General features: G+C 32.4%; 1 long non-coding RNA gene across 3 annotated transcripts; it reads right to left on the bottom strand.

Moving 5' to 3' along the window:
• Positions 1-113: 113 nt before the first annotated feature.
• LOC142641450 (uncharacterized) lies at positions 114-16,544 on the bottom strand. 3 transcript variants are annotated; one of them, XR_012845403.1, is made up of 5 exons: positions 16,184-16,544; positions 12,792-12,858; positions 6,263-6,801; positions 6,109-6,162; positions 114-211 (listed from the first exon to the last, which is right to left on the bottom strand). It is a non-coding gene; the product is annotated as an uncharacterized LOC142641450 (long non-coding RNA). The 3 variants fall into 3 exon arrangements; XR_012845402.1 differs by lacking the exons at positions 12,792-12,858; positions 16,184-16,544 and having other exon boundaries at positions 6,263-7,321; XR_012845404.1 differs by lacking the exons at positions 114-211; positions 12,792-12,858; positions 16,184-16,544 and adding an exon at positions 4,309-4,695 and having other exon boundaries at positions 6,263-7,321.
• Between the last annotated feature and the right edge of the window lie 934 nt (positions 16,545-17,478).

The raw sequence follows: 17,478 nt of genomic DNA, 5'->3' as shown, positions 1-17,478 counted from the left end.
TGAAAGCTACTATTTCCAACATTCTTTGACAAAACTAAACTATTATTGTGGGGAATGGCTTGTGTCCGGTGGAAATTGCCACTGGACACATCAGGATATGGACATGTGTCCATGCAATCCAACGTGTCCAGTGGCACAACACCCATCTTCGTGATCATCCTCAGCTCTAGGAGGTCTATTAAGCATCTTTATTGGCACTATATATATATACCTTTACATTGAAATGTATAATTGAGAGGTTCATTTGTGTTAGATTGTAAATTTCATATTGAAACACAAAAACAAACAAACATTTTATTCACAAATCTATATATATCTAAAAGTTGAGACGTAGAATTTAATGTTGCTGTACTCCTATTGAGCTACCTCATCAACTATATCATACCCTTTTTTTTTTTTTTTTCCCTTTATGATGTTTCTATTTTATTCTATATAAAATAATTAAATATAGTTAATGGACAAACCTATTAATGCAATTCATTACTATTCAACATGTTACTATTCATTTGTTTTAAATGCAAATATTTGACTACTTAGCTACCCAAATTGATTTCAACTTTTCATTTTCTTCTTTCTGATTTCAAGTAATTGTTAAAATCAAATAATTCATTATCATTTAGTGGATATATGAACATGTTTACTATTCATTACAAACGTTACTATTCATTACAAACGTTACTATTCATTAGATGCAAATATTTAACTATATTCAGCTATCCAAATTGATTTCAACTTTTCGTTTTCTTCTTTCTAATTTCAAGTAATTGAATATTTAAACTTTTCATCTTCCTATTCTAAAGAAAAAAGAAAAAAAGAAAAAAAAAAAACTCTTCTTCTCTTCCTTCAACCTTTTCTCTCCCTCTTTGCCTCTTTATCTCCCTACTACTCTTTACTTTACCATTAAACTTTCTTTATTATTTTCTCTTTCTTATATTCTAACCCTTCTTCTCACCATCTTATTTTGTATAAATTTGATATCATTTATTCAATTCAATCCATTTTTTTTCCACACAAAAACAAAAACTGTGAGTATACTCTCTCTCTCTCTCTCTCTCTCTCTCTCTCTCTCTCTCTCTCTCTCTCTCAATTTTTGTTCTTTCTTATAACTCTAATTTAGGTTGATGGTTTTTTTTTAATTAAAATTTTTGTTATATTTTTTAAATTTCCTATCACAAATCACTCTTATAGCTTTGGTTGAATTTTAGTTTTATATATATATATATATATATATATATATATATATATATATATATATTTAAATATAAATTTGAGTTTATATCAAAACAAAATATACATGGCTAAAAATTTGAATGTGCCTCCCAATGGACTTCCGCTGAACAGAGATGTATTCACAATGTTTTTAGCTTCATATACTTCTTTGGTAATGTGAATTTAAGAAAGAGAAAAAGGTAGGCAAAAGATGTATGGTCTTTCATAATCCCCTATGTCTTGAAGAAAGCAGAGGGCCTATTAGTCTCCCTTCTACTGAAATTTTGTATAGAAAGCCTTTTGCTATAAGTTCCTGACTTTTTGTTATTTTGTAATCGCTCTATAGTCTATGCTCTGACAAAAAGTTAATAATGTTTTTTTATTTGTAGAGTATCAAAAAAGTAAAAAAATATTCAGGATAGTAATTTTGTATTATTGCATCCCATTTGTTTGGTAAAATTTCTTTTAGAAATCTTGTATGTTTTTCTCAAATCTATTTGTTATTTTTATTTTGGTCATTTTATTACAAATAATTATCATCTCCACAATCAAATTTTTAGTTAATCTTTACTTTCTTGGTAAGCTTTTACTTTGCTTAGTTGATCATCTTTACTAAAAATGCCAAATAGAGAATAAGATAAAATATAATTTACTTTATAGCATCGTTATGCTATAATGTTTTTATGTATAGATACTTAAGGAATTTTTCCTTTTTTTCTTTTTGCATTTTATTTTATATTTCCACTTTATTATATATGATTTATTGATAATGATCTAATGGATAGTTATCTTTATTTACTTTTTCACGAAGTTTCAATTGTAAGGAAGAAAAAAACGTGGATCTATATTTTTTTAAAAAATATATCTATAAGAGTTAAATCGCATACATCTGTATAGTAATAAACAAATTATATGTAGTTACAACTTGATCTAATAGCTCTCACACTATCAATTTTTTTTTTTTTTTATAAAAAAATTTATTGCATTGTGTTTTCATACATATCTCACTATATATAATACCTGACTACAAAATATATTTTGTTACACTACAAAAAATTTCTAATTTAAACATAATTTCAAATAACACATTGAATATTTAATAATATACAATCTAATAAATTAACTCAATAATTATCCAATAAAAAATAGGCGGAAATCACATTTTCATCCCTACATTTTCAGGTGATTCTCACTGTGGTCCCTAGATTTTATTTTTACCGCTTTTAGTCCCTATTTTGAAAAACACTTCCTGTTTTGGTCATTGCCGTTACATTAGAGACAGAAAATGCACACGTGGCAAACACCAGAATTAAAAAATATTAAAAATATTTTATTTTATTTTAAAGTAAAATAAAATTTTAGTTATCACTAATTTTAAAATAAAAATATTAAAAATTTTAGTTAAAAATAATTGTTCTTTATGTTCTTCCCCCAAGAACATGGTTGCTTAGAAAACAAGAAATTCAAGATTTCCTTATCTTTTATTTCATTTTCTTAGCATCCAAACAAGCAAAAACATATACAAAATCATGATCAAACTCAGATACTCTAACACAATCAACTAACAAAACCCAAAACACTTAAGTAGTCCCACAAATTATTATCAACCCAGAGTTAGCGAAACGAGGACATTGAGCCAGACATCGGTGAGGACTAGACATTGGGTGTTTGTTTTCGCATCTTTCATTACAAGAAGGTGAATCTTAACATTGAATCATAGAGTTACGCCACCAAAATCAAAAGAGATTTTTTAGAAAAAGAAAACAAAGACTGTTATAAATTGAGTAAAATAAAAATAAAAATAATTTATAAATTGAACTACCAATCAAATATTCCACAATTTCTTTGTTGGCTTACACACCCATCTTCCTCCTTCCCTCTCTCTGCATCTCCGCTGACTTACCCACCCAAACCCATCATTGGCAATTTTCGTTCGCTTTTTGTGTTTCTAATAGCATCATCATGTTTTTCTGAGAGGTCGAGGTTGGGGTTTGTGAGACTATGGACCGTACTGCTACGGTGGTGTTTTGGGTCGGTGGGCCCAAAAGTTACCTGGCAGCTAGAGGCCATTTTCTTTGAAACTTTGAGAAAGGTTTCGTTTGGGTTTTGTTAGTTGATTGTGTTAGAGTATCCGAGTTTGATCATGGTTTTGTATATGTTTTTGCTTTTTTGGATGCTAAGAAAATGAAATAAAAGAGAAGAAAATCTTGAATTTCTTATTTTCTGGGCAACCATGTTCTTTGGGAAGAACATGAAGAACAATTATTTTTAACTAAAATTTTTAATATTTTTATTTTAAAATTATTGATAACTAAAATTTTATTTTATTTTAAAATAAAATAAAATATTTTTAATATTTTTTTAATTCTGCCGTTTGCTACGTGTGCATTTTTCGTCTCTGATGTAACGGCAGGGACTAAAACGGGAAGCGTTTTTCAGGATAGGGACTAAAAGCGGTAAAAATAAAATTTAGGGACCAAAGTGGGAATCGCTTGAAAATGTAGGGATGAAAATGTGATTTCCGGCTAAAAAATAATCATACCATATTTTCCCGCGCATCGCGCAGGTCTGCGACTAGTACAAATAATATTGTTAGTCATTCATGCTATTCTTACTCTCTTTTTTTGGATTTTTTAAAGCTGAAATTCCATTAGAAAAAAAAAATCATTTTTTGAGGAAGCAAAACCTAAATCTTGAAAAGGAAGAAAATGAACAGATCCAAATCAAATATATATATATATATATATATATATATATATATATATATATATATATATATATATATATCTACCAATATATAAATAAATAAGTGACATTGATTCTAAATTAAAAAAAAATGGAAATACAATGACAACCAAAAAAAACAAAACCAAATTATTGAAAGATTTGAGCTTGCAAAAGGTTCAACAATGGCGGAAAATAACAGTTGTAGTAGTAATATACACACATATATATATATATATATATATATATATAGAGAGAGAGAGAGAGAGAGAGAGAGAGAGAGAGAGAGAGAGAGAGAGAGATTTCTAATTAAGATATTTTTTGATTATGCAAGCTTGACTCATACATTACAAGGCACTCTATTTATATACAACTAACTAGATAAAACTAGAACCTTCTAACAAATTCTGTTCTAACAAACTCATAACAACTTCTATAACTAACTATCCGTAATTCTCGGGTTGACAGTTAAGAACCAGAGCTTGAAGAACAACTCTGAAGCCACACCAGACTTGAGCACTAAGTAGAGCATTTTTGGAAACAAGTCTGAACGAAGAAGAGAACCAAAGTCCAAAATGACACAGTTCTGACAAAATGACACAGTTTTGACTAATACAAAACGTTACCATTTCACCACTTCATTAAACACAATACATTTAAGTAGAATGGCATCGTTTTGGCCTTTGACGTATGACCGTTGGTGAAATAGCTGTTACTCATCTTTTTCCTCAGTTTTGAATCTTGTGCACTCTGAGTTACTTCCTTTAACAATTATTGGCGTTAGGGTATAGCAGAGCAACAGAAAGCAAAACCCAGAAACTAAGGACTCGTTTGGTTTGGCCATAACTTAGTTTCATAACTCAATACTCATAATTCAAACTCAAAACCCATAACTCATAACACAAACCTCACTTTATCTCAAAAACTCCAAAATTTTTGTTTGGTCACATAACTCAATCACATAACACACCTTTGCCACCATAACTCATATTTTAGAAACTGAAAACACCAAAAAAAAATTTTCAGTTTCCATCATCCATCACTCAAATTTTTGAGTTTTGAGTGATGGAAACATCGCCCAAAAACCAAGCCAAACAAGATTTTTTTGGTAGGACTCATGCGTTTTGAAAACTCAACGATGAAAACTGAGTGATATCACTCACAATCATGGTGATCCAAACAAGCCCTAAATCACCAACAACGTACATCTCTCATTCATGAAATAGTTGTTGACCACATGTATATTCCCATTCAAACACAGAACATACGTTGCACCAACACCTCACCGAAGTAAATCAACACAATGGTGACTTACATTCCCAAATTCAACGTGTTATAGACCCAAGGTGACAAGGGCGTGCACAATACAAGGATAATGCAAATGATGATGAAATGCAAGGAAAATCAGGATAAGAATGGGAATGAAAGAATAGGGAATAGAAAATGGTGGACATAGAAAGGATTTAGTTTTTCTTTATGTGAATTTTTTTTTTTGGAGAAACTTCTTTATGTGAATTTGGTTGAACGTGAAAAGGTGAAATGATGAAAAACTTTTTGTTTGATAGAAAAGAAAATTAAACATAGAAAATGGTATTTGTTTAAATTGATACACGCTCTTGTTACATTATAAAAAATAAAAAATAAAAAAAAGATAATATTTTATATAAAAAAATACCTAGTGTTTAGACAAAAAGAAGAAGAAATTAATGCGAAGGGAGGAGAGGGGCACATGGTTCTTTCTTGAACTTGAAATAGAGGGAGCAAAAAAGTCAAAGATGTGGAAAACTAGAAATCAATACTAACATACTAATATTCAGAGGAAACTTTATTGGGCATAGCAAACTAATCAGAGACCAAATCTAAATCTTAATTACCAATTCAAATTACCCAAAACCATATTAATCCAAATATCCAAAACCAAACCAAATCAAAAGAACTACTCTAAGTAGAAACCAATTCTAATTGAAATACATTTATTGATACCACCTAAACGTATATCAAAGTTAATGCACAATTCATGTATATTTTCTAATTTTTTTTAATTATATAAATATATATATTTTTAAAGTTCTAGAAGTATAACAGTTGAGGGAAGAAAGTTTGCCAGGCTAAGGGAAAAATGAGAATTCAAATAGGTTAAACTTCAAGGTATGAAAATATAAAGAGAAAACTTACTTAGTGATGGAGTGCGTTCCAAACCAGGCAGTTATTGCATTTAGACCAAAATACCTAAAGCATAACCAAAATATCCAAATATAAATTATTAATGACACCCAAATTTTAAAAATTAAAAACAAAACTTTACAGGTAACGATTTCGGCAATCTAACCATGTGTGAAAACATTGGTTTATCTTTCTCTGCTTTATAGTCTCAAATCTCTACATTGCTATTTTAAAAGCCCCAAATTTTTTCTGCTTCATTCCGAAATGGTTTTTAATTTCAACAGCTCGTACATCTTTGTGGTTCAGCCTTTTCAACAACTGCCATAGAAGGCTTGCAGAAAAAAATAAGTAAGAAGGAAGAAAAGAAAAACCAAATAGAATTCAGAGAGTGAACATGAAATTGAAATAAGAAGAATGCAGAGAACAATAAGCTGATGAAACTAAAGAGACACTGGAATTTCAAGTGCATTCTCAAAGAAAAAATGTTGCAAGGATCTTAGTTAAAAACTAAGTTTTAAACTTCATTCTAAAATCTCCTTAAAAACTCAAAGCCTTGCTTTTAGTAAGTTAGCTCCTTACAAAGCACTAGATACCTCAAGCAAGAGATATAAGTTAGTCACAACTTCACCTTATCAAAATAAAGCATAAGCATTCCTTCTGATTGCCTGGATCTAAACCAAGCTTGCTAAAGCCATTTGTTAGAACCTACACCCAATGTATCTTTAGTGCATTGTATAAACATGTTGTCTTGATCAAAGTTCCAATCATCTCCAAATGGAGTGAAAGTAAAACCAAATGCTTGCAGTAATTTAAATTTAAAAGTTGCATGAAGTTGAACAAATAAATAAATCCTCAATTCTCACTATGCAATATAAAATATTTAATGTGGTCAAGAAAACTTTAACTCCCTTTGCAAATGTGGGTATTAGCCTCTCCTCTTTCTTGAAGTCTTTCACCTACTCCAATGACCATGTCACGTTACCGAGTCTCTTCACTCTCTCATTTTTATTAATGCTACCCGCCATGTTGCTGATTATCAACTAAAACACTATCTGGGCTTGAAATCTTTCATAGACAACATTGGCTTCTTTTTAAAAGTAAGTCACTAGTTCTTGAGATATAATAACAAAGAATATAGGCATTGCAAACCAAATATTTTGGAAGGAAGGAGACTTGGGACAATTGACACAAATCATGATTTTTTTTGAAACACCTAGAAGATGTATTTAACTCGTCACCTACAAAACCAGTAGACTGACCCACCCCAGCCCCTAAATTATGAAATGCAAAAAGATAAAAGAAAAAAAATGAAGAACAGTTGGACATCAAAGAAGAAAAGGAATAGGAGGAAGAGAGAGAGCACCACTAACAACACATTCAAAGTATAACAAATAAATTTTAACAGTTACATAAGCTTTCTTGTCTTACACAACAACGAGCATCACAATTTGTTTTAAAAATTTGAAATCATGTCTATAAAACATTTGAAATCTAAAACCATATTATAGTAAAACTGGTATTGTACACTAAAATAGCCTGAAAAAATTAGCAAGGGGGAGAATCTTTCCAAACTTAAAATTTAAAAGTTTGGGGGGCTGAAGATAGGAAGCTCTAGAATGGATTTAGGAACTAATTTATGTGGACCAAAAATCATGCTATATGAACACATCTTTAGGAATTCTATTAAACAACTTGTGAGAAGACAATAACAAATTCAGAAAAGACTTCTAGTTTAAATTCTTTCAAACTCAACTTGATTTGCCTCCATCTAAAACAAACTTTCTAACAAAGACCATCTAAAATCACTAAAATGAGTAGCACCATAGACCACATAGGCTATATATTGATTACTATCTTAGGCATTGCAAAGTTGATCGGTGCTGTCAATTTCAAAAACTTAGTAGTCTCAATTTTCAAAAGAGGAAAAATACTAATCATAATGAATTTCGTAAATGATCACTCAAAACCAAACCAATCTAATTCAAGCTAGAACTAACACAACAATAATTTAAAATGTTAAAAATTAACAACCAGCCAAATTACCTATTAGTGGCATGCCAATGGAATCCTAACTCAAAACCAAATCTAATTGAAATAAATAAATCTAAACCAATCTAGCCAAGAAATTCAAACCTAATTCATATTCAATCCCCAGATTTGAAAACGAAAAAGGAAAAAAAAAAAAACCAAAAACAATAACTTTACTGGTTACAGGTATATGGCCTGTCTCTCTGCGCCTACGCCTTATAGACTCTATTTGGGTGTATGATGTTCTGGCAGAAAGACCTAAAATAAGATTAAAAAAGGAACATAAATATTAGAAATGGAAATACCCAATGATTTCAATCCTATACTTATTTAATCTCAATGGTTTTGTAAAGATTAGAAACAGAAGTACCCAAACTGAAATCAATATTTTTAATGATTTTTGTAATCTAAAAAACAAAACAAAACAAAAGCAAGTATCTAAAATTGAGAAAACAAATATTTTGATAGAGAATCCAAAAACCCGAAATAAAAACAAATCAAATCTAAACATATCAACAAAAAAACTCAATTAAAAGTAACATTTCATACCCAATGGCTAAATCTAAAAAATGGGAAAAAAATTGTACCAGTGCCAATTCTGATGATTTGGGCAACGGATATATGGCCTAACAGTGTTGATGGTCCATAGTTTTTTCTTTCTATGTGCTTGTGGTTTTGGCGGTCCATGTCTAGTGAGGGAATGGACAATGTCTGGCCTTAGATATTTCTTCTCTCCCTTGGCGCCTACAATCTCTGCTTGGTTCTTCTATCTTTGTATCCCTTAATCAAAACCAAATCTAACCCAAAATACCAATCTAAATCATAAATAACAACCAATTGATTCTCCAAATAAAAACCAAAATCCCTAAATTTTTAAATTTAAAACAAAACTTTACTAGTAGTGATTCTGGTAGTCTGATAGTGGGTCGACTGGAGGCTTATGGCAGAACTTGTGGTGGCGCCCTCTCTTAATCCATGGTGCATTAACTTAACAGTCTAATGGTTATTCTTCCTCTTCTACCAAAAACAATTCCAATCAGTCGCTTTCTCTCATTCTCCTTCTCTTTCTTTGTACAGATTGTCACTCAGTCTCTCGCAATTTACAAACTTTTTTGTTTTCCTTATATTTTTCTTTTCACCGATCGGGCTTAAAACAGTGTAACAATCAGGTTTTTGGCCTTTAAAGGGTAGACCTGTCAGTTTTTTAAGTGCCTTTTTTTCCAATGTGGCAATACAACCTTAATTGTAGGAAAAACTTCTGCTTTTATATATAGTATTAGATTAAAATTTAAAATATCTCTTAATTGAGGCATTCTACCAAACCCACTCAACTAAAATTACACATTTGTACTTACCCATAGTGTTTTACATCTGAAAATGTGCGTAACAAACGCTTCCCAAAATTTTCAAACAAGAGATTACTTTGTATTCTCTGATGCTACTGACAACATTACCCAATCTCAATCCCTCAGGGACAGTGAGTACTATAGGCACAAACTTGATCGCTAAAGATGGAGGCTTTGTCTTGGGGTTCTACAGTACAGGAAATTCCAATAACCGTTACTTGGAATTTGGTACATCAAAATCTCAGTTTGAACGGTTCATAGTGCTTAGTGTTAGGGGTGGCAAATGGTCGGGTTGGGTTATAAATAGGGAAGGTACTTAATTACCAGTTACCCATTTAGTACCCATTTGAATAAATAGGAAAGGAAAAATTGCATATTACACCCCTAAATTTTGAGAGTGTTTGAATTTTACCCTTTAAAATTTGGATGTGTTTGGATTTTATATTTTAAATTTTCAGAATTTAGATTTTACTCCCTAAATTTTAGGGGTATTTTGATTTTTCTCTCTAAAGTTTGGGAGTGTTTAAATTTCACACTTTTGGAATGTAAAATCCAAGCACTCCCAAACTTTAGGGATGTAATTTGTAATTTACCCAATATTAAATAACCATTATTTACCTGACCCATTTAATCACTCAACCCACCCATTAAACCCATTATTTGATTTATATAAATAATTACAAGTATCATTACCAAGAACTTATTATAAAACTACCACACTCAAAAGAAATTTACCGAAATTCCCACTCTATGGATCAAAGACATCAAATTAAAATATAGCCTCAAATAATTAATAAGAGGAATGAAAAGGAAATTAAAAAAAAATATCTAATAAAATTTAAATATTCTGTGTTTGGTTGCCAAGAAAAATTTGTAAATCAAATTTTGCAATACCCACTGTATGGATCAAAGACAGAATGGAAATCTAGCCAAAAAGATTTAAAAGGAAATTAAAACAAAATCCAATACATTTCACATATCTTGTGTTTGGTTGCCAAGAAAAATTTGTAAATCAAACTAGTTAATCATTATTAGATTTCGAGAGAGAGATTTTACTAGATTTCTCAACAATACCATTTAGTTTCTAAATTTCTAAGGAAACATGATTTGTTAGATTTTCTCAGCAACTAAACAAACCAAAAAGAGAATCTAGCCTCAACAAATAACCCAACAAAGTGATACAAAAATGAACCTCTTTGATTCTCTCAATTTCGATTCAGACTCAAGATTCTTACTGATGGTTTCACGGTGAGTGTGGGTTTGATCTCAAGAGACAAGCCACTTAAGTGCGGCGGCAGAGAGATTTCGGTGACTTCTCCGTCCATGTCAGGCATGAGCTCAAGAATTTTAGAACATAACAAACACACTTGTTCTAAGAGAAAGAGATGATTAGAGGAACTAGATACTCTTAGGAAATATTTGGTAGTTGGGAGAATGAGAAGAAAACTCAAGAAAATCAATAAGAAATTTTCTAGTTAGGGTTTAAATTTTTCTTTGGAGAGGAAGGGTGGCAGCTGTGTTTTGTTCCCTTAGGAGCTTAGGGCCCGTTTGATTGGAGTGGTGGAAAAGTAGGAGGCAACGAGGGAAGAAAAAAGAAGAAGAAGAAGATGAGGCAACGTACAGGAAAAAAAGAAAAAGAAGGCAACGTCTAAGAGGGAAAAAAAAAAGAAAAAGAAAAAAAGAAAGAGGTGAAGAAGAGCAATGTAAGCCCATATGCAAGTGCACAAGGGCATTTTTGTCCATTAAGCAGCCTCATTTTCTCCTTTCAATTTTTTCTCTATTGGAGAGAAAACTTGTTGATGGGCTTAGAGAGAAAATACCTGGATCTTACCATTTATTTTCCTTCCTCTTCACCCAACCAAACACGCACCAAAAAAAATTTCCTTCTCATTTTCTCTTCAAAGTTTTCCATCTACTCTGTTTCACCTCCAAACAAACACACCCTTAAGATTATATCTTTTCTTAATCTTCTTATTTACGTTTTAGATATATATATTTTTTTTTTGTGATTTACGTTTTAGACTTTAATTTAGAAGGGGTGGAAAAAAAATAATATGGGTTTATCCATTGGGAACCCAATAGGTTTATCGATTAAGGCTTGGTTTGGATAGGGATGAAAATGCTGGCGTCTGCATTTTCCTTCTCTTCTTTTTTTCCCTGTAGCACGCGTTTCAGCTTTAGGGGACAAAGTTACTGTGCATGCACTGTTCACACTGTTCATGTACTTTTCAACCACTTTTTCATTAAAAATGGGTCCCATGGTACTATTCACACGTTTGAAAATTATTTTGCTACAGTATTTTCAGTTTTCAGTTTTCAATTGTATCTAAACGGACCCTAATACTCATTAACTAAACTATCCAAATGCGCCTTTACCCATTTAACTCAATAAATTAATTGACTTGGGTCATACACCGAACATACATTGCACCAGCACCTCACCGAAGTGCATCAACGCAATGGTGACCTACATTTCCGAATTTAATGTGTTATAGACCCAAGGTGACAAGGACGTGCACAATATGAGGATAATGTAAATGATGATGACATGCAAGGAAAATCAGGATAAGGATGGGAATGGAAGAATGGGGAATAGAAAATGGTGGACATAGAAAGGATTTAGTTTTTCTTTGTGAGTTTGGTTGTATGTGAAAATGTGAAATGATGAAAAACTTTTTGTTTGATAGAAAAGAAAATTAAACATAGAAACTAGTATTTGTATAAATTGATACACACTCCTGTTGCTTAAAAAAGTCAAATAATATTTTATAAAAAAATTATACCTAATGTTTAGACAAAAAGAAGAAGAAATTAACGCGAATGGGAGGAGAGGGGCATATGGTTCTTTCTTGAACTTGAAACATGTTGGGTTGTGTGGCCAAATAGCAACACAACATGGATGTTGAACTGTGTGGTTAAATAACCCACAATGTGTATGTGTGTAATTCTCAAAAGAAATTACCTTACATAATATTGTATATGAGATGATTATTATTATTATTATTATTATTTTGCTGTGATATATGAGACGATTATTATTAATAAACTAGTTGCTAACCCATGCGATGCACGAGATTCATTAAAAAAAGACAATAGTGTAGTTATCTATTGGATAGTGACTTTCTTTGAATATGATGTTTGCTTCAAAATCACTTAACACATACTTCAACAATCTTACATTATAAGTATATCTAACATGACCACAATCATCAATTTGCATATTTTAGAAAGTAACATGCATCATAAACTTGATATCACACATAATGTTCATAAATTACTGTTAAGAAAATTCTAGTCCACCTATGTTCATAAGAAACTTACCATGATACATACTGTTTTTTTAGGCAACCAATCATGGGTAGTGAGTGGGCCACGCAAGTGAATCGATCTGCCAAGGAATTCATTACAATATAATAAACAAAAATGTTATATGTCTCATAACTAAAAAGCATTGCTACAATCTGTTTTTGAATCAATAATTGTAGTGCTAGTAGTCATGATGCAAGTGAGCAAAGAATGAAAAACCATGTAAAATATTTGTCATGGTAAGAACATGGAAACACATACTTACAAAGATGCCCTTAAATCAATGTCATAATTGTGAAGCTAAAATTTTCTTAACAATGACTTATGAAAAATTACAAAGCATAAGACATATACTTATCTCCTTAAACATATTACTTATTAGTGAACTATTTCATTTTACCCATAAACAAAAAATAAATCTTTAAGCAAACTTTTTCCCAAAATCAACCACATAGATAACAAATACTCACAGAGCTCTGGAAATATTGTTTGAGAGCTTCTCAAAATCATCAAAGAAAATAGAAAATCAACCACAAAATCTGGATTGTTCTGATTTTGCAGTAGTTTTTGAAGTTGTTTAAACTGGTCATCCAAATCTATGAAGCATGGGTGCGTTTCGGGATTCAGGTGCGGGTGCGGGACTCGGCAATTTTTGAAAAAGTAGGGTGCGGGTGCGGCGTGGTGCGGCGATTAAAAAATTATTAAAAATATTTTTATTTATATTTTTAATATATTGCTAAACATACTTTTTTCACATTATATAAATATATACCAAATTTAAGAGCAATGATAAATAATAACTAGAATACAGAGAATGGAAAAGAGCCTTGCTGAAGAGTGAAGGCAGAGAGTGGGAGAGAGGCGCAAGAAAAATGAAGAGGGAGAGGGCTGGGTCTTGGTTTTTTTTCCAAATGGTGCGTTTGCACCTTTTTTTTTTTTTTTTTGAATTTTGCCCAGTATCGGCCGATTTCGGCCGGTATCTGTCGATTTGGGCCGGCATCTGTCGATTTGGGTTGGCATTGGCAGATTTCGCCTGGTATCAGCCATTTCGCCGATATCGGTTTGCGCCCGATACGGACCGATTTGGGCCAAATCAGTGCGAGTCGGCCCGATTTCGCGCATGTCAGCCCGAATCGGTGCCGTATCGGTGCGAATTGGCGCCGTATCGGTGCGAATCGGCGCCGTATCAGCTTGAATTGCGCCGAAAAAATTATTTTTTTAATGCCCGACGCAGCATGGACGCGCAGGCAGCAGCGTTGCCTGCGCGTCCCCGCGTCGGGCCGTGTCGGACGCTGGTGCGGCGGCCCAAACGCTGCACCCGTGCTTCCCAAATCCAAATATCCTTTTTTATAACCAATACCAATAATTAGAATTCCTCTACCAATCCAAACTAAATTAATTAACAGACCAGTAAAAATTTTGTTTAATGCAGTGGAAAATAGGCTAGTTTTCCAGGAAAGTAACAAAACCAAACAAATACAACATAAATATCCTTTCAAAAATAACAAATCCCAGGGGAAAAAGAAACATTTCCAAAAAACAAATAAGTGCTTAAAGAGAACAAAATCCACCTAGAGTAGAGATCCACTTCACACCCAATTTTTGAACAATCTCTCAGAAGCAATTATAACCCCACCAAAAAAAAAAGAAAAAGATCACCTCATCTAGATAAGCAGAGTGTTTCGGCCACTATCTTTGAAATTGATTCATAACATTGATGGTGGCTTCTTTTTCTCAATAGCATGTGCTTTTATCACTCAGAAAGACTAATCCATAAAACAAAGTGCTGGACTGAAGCAAATCTTATTATAATCTTAGAGGTTAGAGAGGGCTTTGACTAAATAGTTACAGTATGCATAATCTCCAGAGATATAGATAATTCAATAAAATTTTAATTATATAAATCCCTAAACCCTTTAATTTACAAAAGCAATGCAAGCTGAAAAGTAAAAAAAAAAGAAAGATATAAAGCATAAGTTTGAGGAATGGCCTTTTGCATATACATTTTGAACATGGCTTGCAAAAGATTGGGGTTAAATGTCCTTCTATTTCTCTACACCAAGGTTATATTGTCCTACTATATTGAAAGATGTACACCTTCCTTGCATTCCTCAGGTGCCTCATTTAAGTCCAACAGATATGTAAATGCAAATCAACACATATTGAAGATTAAAGCCCACATTAGCTCTAAAGCTTGGATATTTAGCTCTCAAAGATTAGTTCTTATACTCCTATAATTATATTGAAAAGGCTAACTATATACTATGTCTTTATCCTCTTTAAGTATGGAATTTCTTATCAATTTAACAAAGAATAGGACTCTCCTTTAGGCCTTGAAGAAATATAGTAAGGAGTATGAATAGTTGCAAAATAACATAATTAAGTCCACCTTCAAAATAACATAATTCTTTCCTCTTTCCATTTCAAAAAGATCTAAAATTTCAATCTGCATAATCTGGTTCTTCTTCCAACCCCAAGAAACCATAAACACCACTCCATACCTAATCCCTATCAGTTTTCCCTCTCCATACCCAATTCTATGCATATTTAATATCACGGAACCTGATTAGAATTCCCAAAACAAATCTGATTTCCCTATACGCAAAACTTCTGCAACAAATTTCAGATTGCATTTGTAGAAGCCTCAGCCTTTAAGGTAATCTTATAGATCTACTAACAATCTCAAATTTGATGGCCAATGATATTATTTTGCTGAGTTTCACATATATGGAAAATAATGCAAAAGATTTGACATGGCTGTATAAGACTGTACGCAATTTAGGTAGAAATCAAATGCTCTAAGTTATTGAACTTACAATTTCTTGAATCTGTATAAGACTATTATTTCTTGAATCTAAAATACTGTGCGCAATTTAGGTAGAAATCAAATGCTTTGTCAATGCTGACATAATTATGTAGGTATAAAAGTTCTTGACTTCAAGAACTAAGAATCAAAAGATAATCCGCCTGACTGTATAAGACTATAATTTCTTGAATCTAAAATATTGTATGCAATTTAGGTAGAAATCAAATTCTTTGTCAATGCTGACATAATTATGTAGGAATAAAAGGCCTTGACTTTAAGAACGAAGAATCAAAAGATAATCCATCTAGTGGACATTCATTACTATCAATTCATATTAACATTGTCTGTAAGTATTGAATCTATTGATGTATATGACAGAGCTCCAATTAAAAACCACAGCAATCAAAACAATCATCCATACCACAACACAAAGTATTGAACCAAAAAGACAAAACACCAATTAAAAACCCCAGCATTCAAAATTTCAGCATAACAATCATCTACACCACAACACAAAAGAGGCAGTAACAAAATGTAAAAAGGGAAACAAAAGCATCAAGCAAAAGAATGAAGCACAAGAAGAACTGGAATTTAGAGATACCTCAATTGAATCCTCCAAGTTCTGTCAGTATTTATATAGGCTGAGGAGAGGAAGACAGGAAGGAAGTCAGATAGGCGGCTGTTACTGTGAAATCGTAGAGCAGGAAGGTGGGGAGATTTTCATGGCTTCAAATCGTATCAGATTCTTTCCCCTTTACTGTGAAACAATGTGAAACTGTAGCAGAAGTTCAAACCATCTGTTTGTGCGTAACCGTAGAACAGAAAGGTGGGAGAAATTCAAACGGTCTGTTTCCCATTCCCCACGCTGTGTTTTTCACGCAAAACCCTGATTATTCTCTGTACGTTTTTTCTCTCTCTCCCTTTAAGCTTCCCTCCACGTTACAATCTTCAATCTCTGTCTCCTCAGGTTTCTATTTGGTCACGCAAAACCCTGATTATTCTCTGTACCTTTTTTTTTTTTTTTTTTTTTCCTTTCTTCCTTTAAGCTGACTGAAAAGGCTTTAGGTTGGGCGGAACTAAATAAATAAGAGGCAGGCTGAATTAATTATACAAATTTATTACAGGGTAATAGTGGAAGTAAATAAATAAGTAGCGGGCTGCATTTATAGGGTTGGGATTTATAGGGCTGAAAATTGTAAAACCCATTTTAAAATTGAAGGAATTTTTTTTATATTTAAAAAATGACATGGCAGATAATGTGGCGCAACGTGAGAACAGCAGTATTAAACGCTATGCTTTAGTTTTTAGTAATATATAGATATATGTGGGGAGTAAAAAGATCCTGATGGGAATGTGGGCCTTTTGGGCCGTGTTAAGGAAGGCCGACCTGCTCCTGGGTTTAGAATTTGTTAGTACTATGGGTCGGCCCATACGCCGAGGATCCGTAGAAGTGAATTTACCCTCGGATGAACACCGAAGAACTCGGGATTTCATAGTAAAGATTAGGGGATGACGCGGTTAAAGGCCAATGGTTAAAAGGGGTGAACCCTAGAACGCACGAAGCACGGTGTTGAAGAAATGTCAAAGATAAAGGCTGCTTCTTGCTCCACATTAAAGACCTTACACCTGCCACCTGGCCGCATTTATGGGAAAGTGAACACTGAACGATGGAAGAGAAACTTCGATTACTATTCAAAGGCAACGAGAAAATAAATATCTAGCTAAGGAGGTGAGCAACACGTGTGCAAAGTATTGAAAAGCGTAGTATTTAAAGAGCAATGTTAAGACAGAAAAAGGGGACAGACTTTTTGTAACCTAAAAAAGAAAAAGAAACAAAGAGAAAGATATAATATAAGAACAACTCTCGGTTACATCAGGAAGGCGATTTACGATATT

Source organism: Castanea sativa, chromosome 6 (genome assembly GCF_040712315.1).
Source record: "Castanea sativa cultivar Marrone di Chiusa Pesio chromosome 6, ASM4071231v1".
NCBI classification, from domain to species: domain Eukaryota; kingdom Viridiplantae; phylum Streptophyta; class Magnoliopsida; order Fagales; family Fagaceae; genus Castanea; species Castanea sativa.
The sequence above is the reverse complement of the archived record's forward strand: the minus strand, read 5'-3'. Positions and strand labels throughout refer to the sequence as shown.